Source organism: Phyllostomus hastatus, unplaced genomic scaffold (genome assembly GCF_019186645.2).
Source record: "Phyllostomus hastatus isolate PE091 unplaced genomic scaffold, TTU_PhHast_1.1 phas_scaffold_555, whole genome shotgun sequence".
Lineage (NCBI taxonomy): Eukaryota > Metazoa > Chordata > Mammalia > Chiroptera > Phyllostomidae > Phyllostomus > Phyllostomus hastatus.
The window spans coordinates 3,581,334-3,592,396 of NW_025334036.1; the positions used below are offsets into that span (position 1 = coordinate 3,581,334).

Below are 11,063 nucleotides of genomic sequence, written 5' to 3' on the forward strand. Positions count from 1 at the left end.
CGCTGTGCCTTGCAGGGTGGAATGGTCGTATCTCCAAAGACGTGCGGGTGCTGGCCGCCTCCTCCTCCTGGATGTCGGTCCAGCCGTTGAGGCCTCCGTCTGTGGGTCCGGCATTTCCCCAGACTCCTCTCCAACGATGCATCCCGCAGGTCTCCCGCCGTCCACCGTGTACCCGCTCTGATTACTGCTCTCAGCCCGAGCATGCTCAGCCCAGGCCCGGCCGTGGACCAGCGGCTGCCTGCACGTTGTATCACGCGTGGATGTTGTGTCTACGGCGGGAGAGGCCCCTCGGAGCAGAACCTGTCTTGTGTTGTTTTGGAACCTCCTTCTCCACCTACCGCCACCGCCGCCGGCAACCAGATAAGGCGTTACGTAGTGGACAAAAATGCTTGTCTACCGGCGGGCATTCCCGGCACTCGGAGGCTGGCCTCCACCGTAAAGCAGCGCTCTGTAGGTGAAAAGCTGGGTTTCCAAGGCTGAGGAATGTGTTCAGAGGAACCTCCTTATTTGTGCAGTTCACCGAGCAGGCGAGGTCTGCCCGGAGAGGGAGCTGGGAGAGCCACGGAACACTGGGAGGCCTGTTGCATAAGCCTCACAGAACGTGTTGACCCTGGGAGACTCTGCGGAGCTGGCGAGTGACCAAAACTACAGTTTCACAGCCGCCTGCCTGAGCATACACACTGTATTCAAAGACATTAGAGTCACGAGCGTTTGCCTGGGCTTTGGGGAAAAAATCTAAAACAGTTTCTCCCAGAAGTCTTTACTGTGAGATTCCTGGGAATGGCAAGCTGTGTAATTTACATGATTTATCGGTGTGCTTGGCTTCTCAGAAAGGTATTTTTTAAAGATAAAAAAGTAAAGGTGCAAATGATCAGTGTCCAGGAAGACAAAGGTGCACGGCAGCTTCTGGCCACGAGGGGGCGCCATCTACATAGTGCTGGGCTCTAAGGAGCCAACGAAGGGGACTGGGGCTGTGCCCAGGTAGCGCGCTTCAGCCCCGGCTCTGCAGCCCAGGTGCAGGGCTTGGCCTGGACGTCAGACCTCTTTGGTGACTCAGGCGGCTCCCAAAGCCGTGTCTGTCTGGGGTGCAGAGGGCCAGGAGTGGTCAGGCCGGGGAGGAGATCGTGGTGAAATTACAGACTGAACAGAACTGCTGCGCTGGCAGCGGTGCGCGGGAGCCAGGAGGGCGGCGGCGGTGTCTGGGGCATGACCTCGGGGCACCACTGCGGTGCGGGCTAGGGGGCTGGGTGGAGCCCGGCCGGGTGTGGCGACCACAATAGAGCTGGGGGCCCCACAGAGACTCGGGGGGCCTCTGCTGCCTGGCCAGCCCGTGGCCGCCCCGGGGCTCTGTGATGTGGCTCAGGCAAAGTCCACAGTTTCAGCCTGGTCCCCTGTGGCCTGGCTTCAGGCTCCCTTCCTCCACAGCGCCTTCTCTAAAAGTAGCTCTTCTCCAGCCCGGCTGGATGGCCTGCCTTTCTCCCAAATAACTTGTACTTCCTTCCTTCCTTCATCCATTCATTCACTTATTCTGACATGCACCAAACACGTAGTGCCCACTGTAGACAGGCACTATGACGACATAAGACATCGTGCCTTGCCCTGGCTGATGGGGGATAGGAGGGCTCAGTCGGCTGGAACATCATCTCGTGCACCAAAAGGTTGTGGGTTTGATCCCACCTAGGTTGCAGGTTTGATCCCCGGTCAGCACGCATATGGAAAAAAACCAACTGATATTTTTCCTTCACAGCAATGTTTCTCTCCCTCCCCAATAAACATATCCTTGGGTGAGGATTTTTAAAAAAAGACCTTTTTTTTAAAGACATTGAGTCTTTTTTATTTTATTTATTTTTAGAGAGGGAAGGGAGGGAGAAAGAGAGAGAGAAACATCAATGTGCAGTTGCTGGGGGCCGTGGCCTGCAACCCAGGCATGTGCCCTGACTGGGAATCGAACCTGCGATGTTTTGGTTTGCAGCCCATGCTCAATCCACTGAGCCACGCCAGCCAGGTCAAAAAAAGACTTCTGGTCAAGATGGCGGTGTAGGCAGACATGGCTGTCTTCTTCACACGACCACATCAAGATGACAACTAGGTGATGGTACAGAACAACCATCATTCAGAACCGTCAGACCCTGAGTCAATGCAAGTCTGACAACTACAGAATTAAAGAAACCACATCCATCCAGACTGAGCCTGCAGGCTGGTGCCCTATCGGAGACTCCATCAATCTGGCTAGCACTGTTGGACCCGCCTCGGAGATCCCCTGAGACTCCACCTCGCCCAACTTACTAGCCCACCCAAACTGCTTTTCCATATGATTAGCTGGTCTTGGCTCATCCTTCACAACTTCCTGAACCCTCTCAAACAAGCAGCAGCCGGCCTTAGTGAGCCCTGGGGCCCCTCACTAGCAGCAGCCAGCTTTGCATCACAGCTTGGCTTTGCCTGGCAATCCCCAAGCCCAGCATAAGCAGCAGCCATCTCAGATTGCTTTATAGATCAATCAGGGGTGGCCCCAAGCAAAACACAGGTGGGGGCTGACTGTGTCCTGTACCACCTGGGAAACCCCAGGGCCAGCACACCCAGTGGACAGCTACAGACCACGTCGAAGCACCACCATCCGGCCCCTGCACAGCTGGTCCTCCGTGGAGGGCAGAGGCTGTGGTCAGTGGTCACAGCCAGTCCTTGCAGCTGACTGGCCTGGGCAAATCCCTCCCATTGATCTGCCAACAGCAACCAAGGCTCAACTACAAGAGGGGAGTGTACTCAGCCCACAGGAAGCGTGGACCTCTAGTACCCAGATTGGGTGATAGGGGAGGCTGTGCCACTGGACCCTACAGGACACCTACTATATTAGGACACACTACCAAGACATGGAGTCACGGCAGCCCTACCCGATACATAGAAACAAACACAAGGAGGCTGCCAAAACGAGGAGACAAAGAAACATGGCCCAGATGAAAGAACAGGTCAAAACTCCAGAAAAAGAGCTAAATGAAATGGAGGTAAGCAATCTACCAGATGTAGAGTTCAAAACACTGTTTCTTTTTAAATTATTTTATTGTTGTTCAATTACAGTTAAAAACACTGTTTATAAGGATGCTCAAGGACCAGAGTGAGGACCTTGACAGCATAAAAAAAGATCCAGTCAGAAACAAAAGATGCTCTAATTGAAATAAAGAACAATTTACAGGGAAACAACAGCAGAGTGGATGAAGTGGAGAACCAAATCAATGATTTGAAACATAAAGAAGCAAAAAACAACCAGGAAGAAGAAGAAGAAGAAGAAGGAGAAGAAGGAGAAGGAGAAGGAGAAGAAGAAGGAGAAGAAGAAGAAGAAAGAATCCAAAAGAAAGAGGTTAGTGTAAGCAGCCTCTGGGACAACTTTAAGAGGCCCAACATTCGCATCATAGGGGTGCCAGAAGGAGAAGGAAAAGAGCAAGGAATTGGAATCTATTTGAAAAAAAATAATGAAAGGAAGCTTTCCTAATTTGGTGAAGGAAACAGACAGGCTAGTCCAGGAAGCACAGAGAGTCCCAAACTAGATGGATGCAAAGAGGCCCACGCCAAGACACATCATAATCAAAATGCCAAAGGTTAAAGATAAAGAGAGAATCTTAAAAGCAACGAGGGAAAAGACAGTTTCCTACAGGGGAGTTCCCGTAAGACTGTCAGCTGATTTCTCGGAAGAAACCTTGCCGGCTAGAAGGGATTGGCAAGAAATATTCAAAGTCATGAAAAGCAAGGACCTTCAGCCAAGATTGCTCTACCCAGCAAAACTCTCATTTAGAATCTAAGGTCAGATAAAGAGCTTCCCAGACAAGAAAAAAAAACGGAAGGAGTTCGTCATCACCGAGCCATTATTATATGAAATGTTAAAGAGGCTGATTTAAGACAAGGAAGAAGATCAGAACTGTGAACAATAAAGTGGCAAAAAATACAAATCTATCAACAACTGAATCTAAAAAACAAACTCAGCAGAGGAGAAGAACAGAGACGGAGTCATGAATACAGAGGGCGTTTTGATGGTTGCCAGGTGGGGGGGTGTGGTGTGGGAGAAAGGGTGACCAGGTGAGGGGGTGCACAGGCACAAACAGGCAGGTACAGAACAGCCACGGGGACGTACAGCACGGTACGGGAAAGGGAGCGGCCGAGGAACTTACTATACTCCTGCCCCCTGGACGGGAACAAGGGTTGGGGGATGGCCTGAGGGAGTCGGGGGTGCGGGGAGGAGGGGGGCTAAGGGGGAAAAATCAGGACACCTATAACAGCATAATCGATAAAATATAATTTTTAAAACAGACATTGTGCCTTTAGGAACACTGCGCTCTTAGGCTTCCGTGTCCTTATTTATTTAGGCTTTCCTCCCCGCCCTGCCGCGCCCGGCCAGACTTTCCCATCCCCCCCGGGGACCTCTCCCAGCCTCTCCAGCTCCAGGCACTCCCTTCCGATGACCCCCCCCAGTGAGAAGAGGGACCTGGCCTGCCCCAGCCCCTGCTCTGCAGTGAGTGTGCAGCGCAAGTGGGGGCTGAGTCAGGAGTTGTTGACGTGAATGAGTGAGGTGTTCTTATCTGTGCCTGACTTCACAGCCCGATTGCTGAACACTTTCCCTCGGCCGGCCAGTCGTCCGGTGCTGCCCGTGGCGTCTCTCCCGCTGCGAGGGCGTGTTTATGACCTACTGGACTAGCGCGTGGTGGTTGGGTGGCTGGGTCACACCGGGCTCTTGCGTTGCAGGCGAGGGACGGAAAGGAATGTACTGGCTCACTGGACCGCACCACCAGGGCATGGGCAGGAAGGGCCGAGCTTGCCCTGGGGTGACAGGCCTGTGGGGTTGTGACGTGGGGACACTCCTCCACTGAGCGTGTGTCCGCCCCCTGCTTCTGCGGGCAGGTTTCCTCCGCCCAGAAAACGTCTGTCAGCGGGTCCACGTTCACTCCTTCGAGTTCAGCAATCCAAGATGGCTAGGGTTTTCCTCTGCAGGTCCATTTTTTTAAATTTTATTTATTGATTTTAGAGGGGAGGAAGGGAGAGAGAAACATCGATTTGTTGTTCCACTTATTGACACTTTCATTGGTTCACTCTTGTATGTGCCCTCACCGGGGATTGAACCCGCAATCGTGACGTATCTGGATGGCGTTCCAACCAACCGTCCAGCTGCAATGTTTAAATCCTGGCGAAAGCTCTGGTAGGCGTGGTTTTCCTGGATGACGTGCTCTTCCCTTGGACCAATCACTGTGGCCCGGGGCAGGGATGTAGGATGATTGGCAGCCCTGACTTGAATAGCAGTGTTAGACTAGAGAGGGAGCAGCTGATGCTCAAAACACGGATCAGAGAGACACACACGGCCCCTGGGAAGGGCTGGGACCCCGCCCTGATGTATCACCTACAACAGACGTAGTACTCACGTTTTCACGGTTTTTCGTTATTGGGGACAGGGACCAAACAGGCCCGTAGCGCCTCTGTGGACAACAAAAACTTAGTGAATATTGGCCGATGTACAGCAAAAGATTCTGGTGGTGGTTGTCATTGTTTTCGTGGCAGAAGCCCCTAGTAGACGCCCCTACACTTGCCATGAGCCTGCAGCTGTCCGTCCCGGGCGGCGTCACGAGGCTTGTCTCGGGGGTGGAGCCAGAGAGAACGTTGGTGGCCGAATTACCACCCGCTGTTCCTCCGGAGAAAACCCGCTCAGCCCTGCCGTGTGAGTCAACCCTGGCTTTTTCCCTCGAACGGAAAATGCCTCGAAGACTGGTGTTCCTATTTGCGTTTCTGTGTTTATTTTGGTAGAAGGCAGACCAGACAACTTGGTAAAACGCCGTCTCCCGTGGATGGTCTCCGGCGCGTGGCCCTTTCCACAGATGAGACACTCCTCTCTGAAAAGCTCAGAGGAGCCCCGTTAGGTGGAGTTACTGTGCTGCTTCCTTTGGTGGGGAAACTGAGGCCCGGCGCTGGTCATGGGCCCAACCAAGGGCACAGAGCCGTGGGAAGCGGGGAGGAGGGTGGTGAGATGTGTGTCGGTCCAGAGCCGTGTGCCAGAGGCTTGGAGGACGCCGAGTCATTCCCTCCGCACAGTCATCCGCTGAGCTCAGACTCAGACGACAGGCTGGGTGAAATGCACACGCCTGCTCCAAGGTCAAAGACACAGGGAGGGCCGGGCTACGTTGAGTCCAAAGCCCATACCGTTTTACTTCCTTATACCGTGCAGACTCGGCACAGGTCACCTCGCCTCCGTGTGCCTCTGTTTCCTAATCTGTAGAGTGGGGACAGCAATGGAGCCCGCCCCGTGGGTTTGGTGCCAGGGTGAAGTGAAATGACACCCGTGGGCGGCAAGAGCTCCGAAGGTGGACGCCGCGGTGGAGGTTGTTGACATTAACACCGCGGGACCTCCCTCAGGTGTCACGAGGCAGGCCGCTCCCTGGTGCAGGAGAACCAGATCTCGTGGGAGCCCCGGCCAGGCCCAGGTGCTCGGAGGCCCCGCGGCAGGTGCCTGGGAAAGTGCGCAAGGGGAAGAAAGGGAACAAAGGCTCCAGGTGCTCAGCTGGCGCTTTGTCTGGCTGAAAGCCTCGTTTCCTGGTTTCCTGCTCGATCAGGTTGCTCTTGGCTGGCTGGGCTGGCGCAGCCCGCCCCTCCTCCCCGCCCCTGCAGCTGAGGGGGGAGGGCTGGGCTGGGGATGCAGGGCAGGGCCCAGCTGGCCAATGCCCTTTCTTTCTGGGGCCTAGCCTGGGGGGGTCTCAGTGAATGAGACCCAAGCAGGAAGCCATGGGGCCCTGGGTCCCCTTCCAGCCTAGGAGCCTCGGAAAAACACCCTCCCAGCCTCCCCCGTGGCGGGGTAGCCCTGGGAATGAAGGTGGGGGCTCAGGGGCCAGGATCAGAGACCTGGGCTTGAATGCCAGCAGCGACAGAGTGACCTCGGCCCAGCTGCCTTTCTCTCCGAGTTCCGGTCTCCCTAGGGTGTAGCTCAGACGGCTGGGCTGGTTCACAGATAAAGCTCCCCCGGGCCCTCGCATGTTTCTGGGGCGCCCAGTGCCGCCTGTGGGAGGTGGCGCGGCAAACCCCGTGGAGGGTTATCGCGGCACAACACGAGCTACATCATGTGGGCCCTCGGCTCACACCTGCTGCCGCCCCGCCCGCCGCCCTCTCCCTGCCACTCGCCTCCTGCAGTTCCTTGAACTGGAGTGTGTTCTGGCCTCAGGGCTTCTGCCCATGTCTCCTGCCCGTGTCTCCTTGTTCTGGAACACCGTGTGCCCAGGCGTCGGCATGAGCTGTCCCTGTCGCTCGCGTCTTAGTGCCTGGGCGTGACCTCCCCAGAGAAGTCTTGTCCGGGCCCCCTGAGCTGGCCCCTGCCTGGTGCCTCTCTGTCCACCTCACCCTGCTTCGTGTCAGAGAGGTACGTGCCGCTCTCTGAAGCGATCTAGTTTCCGTTGTGTCACCCTTTAAAAAGTTTATTGTTATTTTTCAATTGATTTGTTGTTGTTGTTGTTGTTCCACTGATCGATGCATCCATTGGTTGCTTCCTGTAGGTACCCTGACCGGGGATGGAACCCACAACCTTGGTGTAGCAGGACGACGCTCTAACCCACGGACCACCCAGCCAGGACCAGTTTCTTGTCTCTCTTTTCGTTGCCTGTCTCTCCACCGACATCTAAGCTCTGTGCAAAGGGGCCTTGTCTGTCCTTCCTCCCGCTGTCTCCCCAGCCCCGGAGCAGGGCCTGGCGCTCGGGGGCTCTCGCTAAACCCCGCCCCCTTCCCGGAAGCGGCAGGTACGTCCCTGGCCGTCCCTGGCCCGCGTGAAGCCTCCCCGAGCTGGGCAGCGGACCAGCGATGTGATGAGGCAGCACGCATTCCTGGAGTGAAAACACTTTAGGGTTGCAAACGCACTTTCACATTCGGGCGGCGCTTCCCTCGCCGCCTCACGCGGACCTACCTGTCAGACCGGTGGGGCGAGCTCAGGAGCTCCGTTTTATGGATGAGAAAACCGAGGTGCCCAGAGGCTGAAAGCAGCTGTCCAGGGCCCTGCGTGTCAGAAGAGCAGAGTCTCAGAAACCCCTCCCGAGGCTCCAAGCCCAACGTGGGAAGGCCTTCCAGGCGAAAACCCACCCTTCCAACCTGTCTGCCCCTGGGGGGTTGTGAGCCACAGACACGTATTTAAAATCGCTGCACGGGTGGGGGGGGGGGAGCGGGGCAGGACCCTCATCTGCGAGGCTCTCTCCCGCTCTGAGTTTTCCTGGGACTCTGCGGTATGCGGAGACGCCTTTAGGTCTCACCCAGGAAAATCTGTTCCTCCGCTGAGCCGTCTCAACGACGTCTCCTCTCTCCTGCGGCTGCGGACCCCCCGCCGGGCCTGGGCTCAGCCCCTGGTACTGCGTTCCCAGAGTCCCTTGCAGAGTCCTGGGCCCTACTCGGCGTCGTCAGCCCCATTCGGTGTCCCATGTATTCGACCACAGACGAGGCTCAGGGCGGGGGCCGGGACTGGCCCAGCAGGAAAGCAGCGAAGGCGGGTCTACGACTCAACTGCTGACCCAGCTGGTCCTCCTGACCCCACTCGCCCGACCGTGGATTCACTCCCAACGGCACGGCAGGGAAGGTGGAGTGCTCCCCGGTGAAAATTGTTGAAATCATAACGCCACATTTAAATGTCTTTATGAAGCTCATTAAGGGCTTATTAAGTCTTGCAATGACCTTTTATTTACAAAAAAAAGACTTTGTTTATGTATTTAGTTTTAGAGAGGGAGGAAGGGAGGGAGAGAAGCATCAATGTGTGGTTGCCTCTCCCACGCCCCCAGCTGGGGACCTGGCCCGCAACCCAGGCATGGGCTCTGGGCAGGGATCAAACTGGGGACCTTTCGGTTTGCAGGCTGGCGCTCTACCCGCTGAGCCACACGAGCCGTGGCTGCTATGGCCTCCGCTAGATCCACGGCGGGGAGGGAGGGGACAGGATGAGCCGGGCTGCCCCGGCTGCGGGGGGAACAGGGGGCAGGCCCCTACGGGAGGGCAGAAGTCTCCACCACCGTGCGAGGGAGGGTCTGCCGGTGCACACAGACACAGTGCGCAAGGGGTGCGCCTCAAAATGCCAGTGGTGGCCTCTCGGGGTGACTTCTGTTCTCTTCTTTATGCATTTTGGTATCATCTGATTTTTTTTCACCCTGAGAAGCATTCCCTTTATTATAATAATAATGACAGCGACAACAATAATCACAAAAGCCGTTTTCACGTTGAGAAGCCATCGGAAAAAGCCCCTGAATAGACATAAAGAGACGGACAGAGGCCCCCAGGCCTGTTTCTCCCGGGGGTGCTAACGATTGGCACCACGAGCCCTTCCCGAAGGTCGTGCCCTGTGCTGGGAGAAAACCAGCGAAAGATGACTTGCTCACGGGGGACTGTTCGTGAGTCAGAACGTATTCAGAGCTCTGGAGTTTCCAGGCCGTTAACCGAGCCGCCTGAACCCATCAGCTCGGGTCAGCCCAGCCCCACTTGCGTCTACACTTGCTTTCCTGCCCTGCCTGCTCTTCTGGGGCCGCCCCTCCCCCCGGCTTCGAGCACACGCACTCACGCGGACACTCCCCGGCCCCTCGAGCGTAAAACCTGGGAGGGGCGAGGGCACGCTTGGCTTATTCATCAGTGCACCCTCCAGAGCGCTGAGCTGTAAACTCCCAGATAAGAACCAAAAAAGAACAAGCAGATATCGGCATTTCCTTTCCCACGAATGTTGCAACAGACTGGACTTGGTTTAGAGCATGCGTTTTGTGAATAACCAGAAAGAACTTACAAGTCTCTCCACAGTGGTCAGTATATATGTGCATATGTAATATACATTACGGTATATCCAGGAGTTAGAATACTATACAGCTGTTAAAAAGAATGGGGGTGAGGCCCTGGCTGGGTAGCTCATCTGGTTAGAGCATCGTCCCAATATGCCAAGGTTGCAGGTTCGATCCCCAGTCAGGGCTCATGCAAGAATCATGAATGCATCAATAAGTAGAACAACAAATCGATGTGTCTCTCTCTTGCTCTCTCTCTCTCCCCCCTCCCTTCCTCTCTAAAAATCAATAAAGAAAAAAATTTCAAAAAAAAAGAGTGAAGTAGATCTATGTAAAATGACCTAGGAAGTGGTGGGTTTTAAGAATAAGAGGGACGTTGCATAGCAGTGTGCATGTTATGCTCCCAGACTCACGGGTGGATGTCTTCTCCTCACACAGCGATGAAAACTGCAGGAAAACGTAGACTCGGACGTGGACTGTCCCATCACCACTTCCATCAGTCAGGATCAGCCAGGGTGTGCTGTGGTAACAAACACCCCTGAGCATCTCAGTGGCTTCAGACAACAAAGACGTATTTCTTGGCTCCATTCCCACCGCGGCTGGCAAAGGCTCAGCTCCAGGCAGCCAGCACCTGAGTCATCACGGCACCTCTGTCCTCTTAGGACACCACCTCCCCAACGTGAGGCTTGTGGGGGGTCACCAGTGCAAGGGGAGAAAGCATGGGCCCCCCTAGGGTCACACGCCGCTCTCCCCTAGGTTTCACTGGCCAAAGGCAGTCACGTGGTTACACCTAATTTCCAGAGCACGCGGACGCCCAGCCCGTCGTGTGCCCCGAGGGAAGGGAGCTGGAAACATGGGCGAGCCCTGGGAACCTGCCGCCCGCCCCGAACAACCACCTGCCGCAGGCCCTTCTCCTCACCTGGATCTGCACAGTAGCTTCACCGCAATTCCAAAACATAACACAGATTTTGCAGTCAGGGAGAGCTAGGTTTGAATCCAGTTTTATAAATATATCTATCTATCTACCCCAAATATATATATGTTACTCTCTCCCTTATCCATGGGCAGCCTCAGTCTGAGACATTACATGGACAATTCAAGAAATAGACAGTTCACAAGTGTTAAATTGCACGCTGTTCTGAGCAGTGAGATGAACTCTCCCACCGGGTGACCCCCCAGGGGAATCGTCGCCCCGCCCAGCGTCTCCGCCCGGTACCCACTTTGTAGCCGGCTGTCGAGGTGTCACAGTGCCTGTGTCCAGGTGACCCTGACTTTACTTCATAACGGTCCCGAAGCTCGAGAGCAGTGATGCTG

General features: G+C 55.4%; 1 long non-coding RNA gene across 1 annotated transcript; it reads left to right on the forward strand.

The window, feature by feature from the left end:
- Nucleotides 1–5,002: 5,002 nt before the first annotated feature.
- LOC123809652 lies at nucleotides 5,003–10,770 on the forward strand. The gene is made up of 3 exons (XR_006784045.1): nucleotides 5,003–7,378; nucleotides 7,512–7,751; nucleotides 10,188–10,770. It is a non-coding gene; the product is annotated as an uncharacterized LOC123809652 (long non-coding RNA).
- Nucleotides 10,771–11,063: the final 293 nt, after the last annotated feature.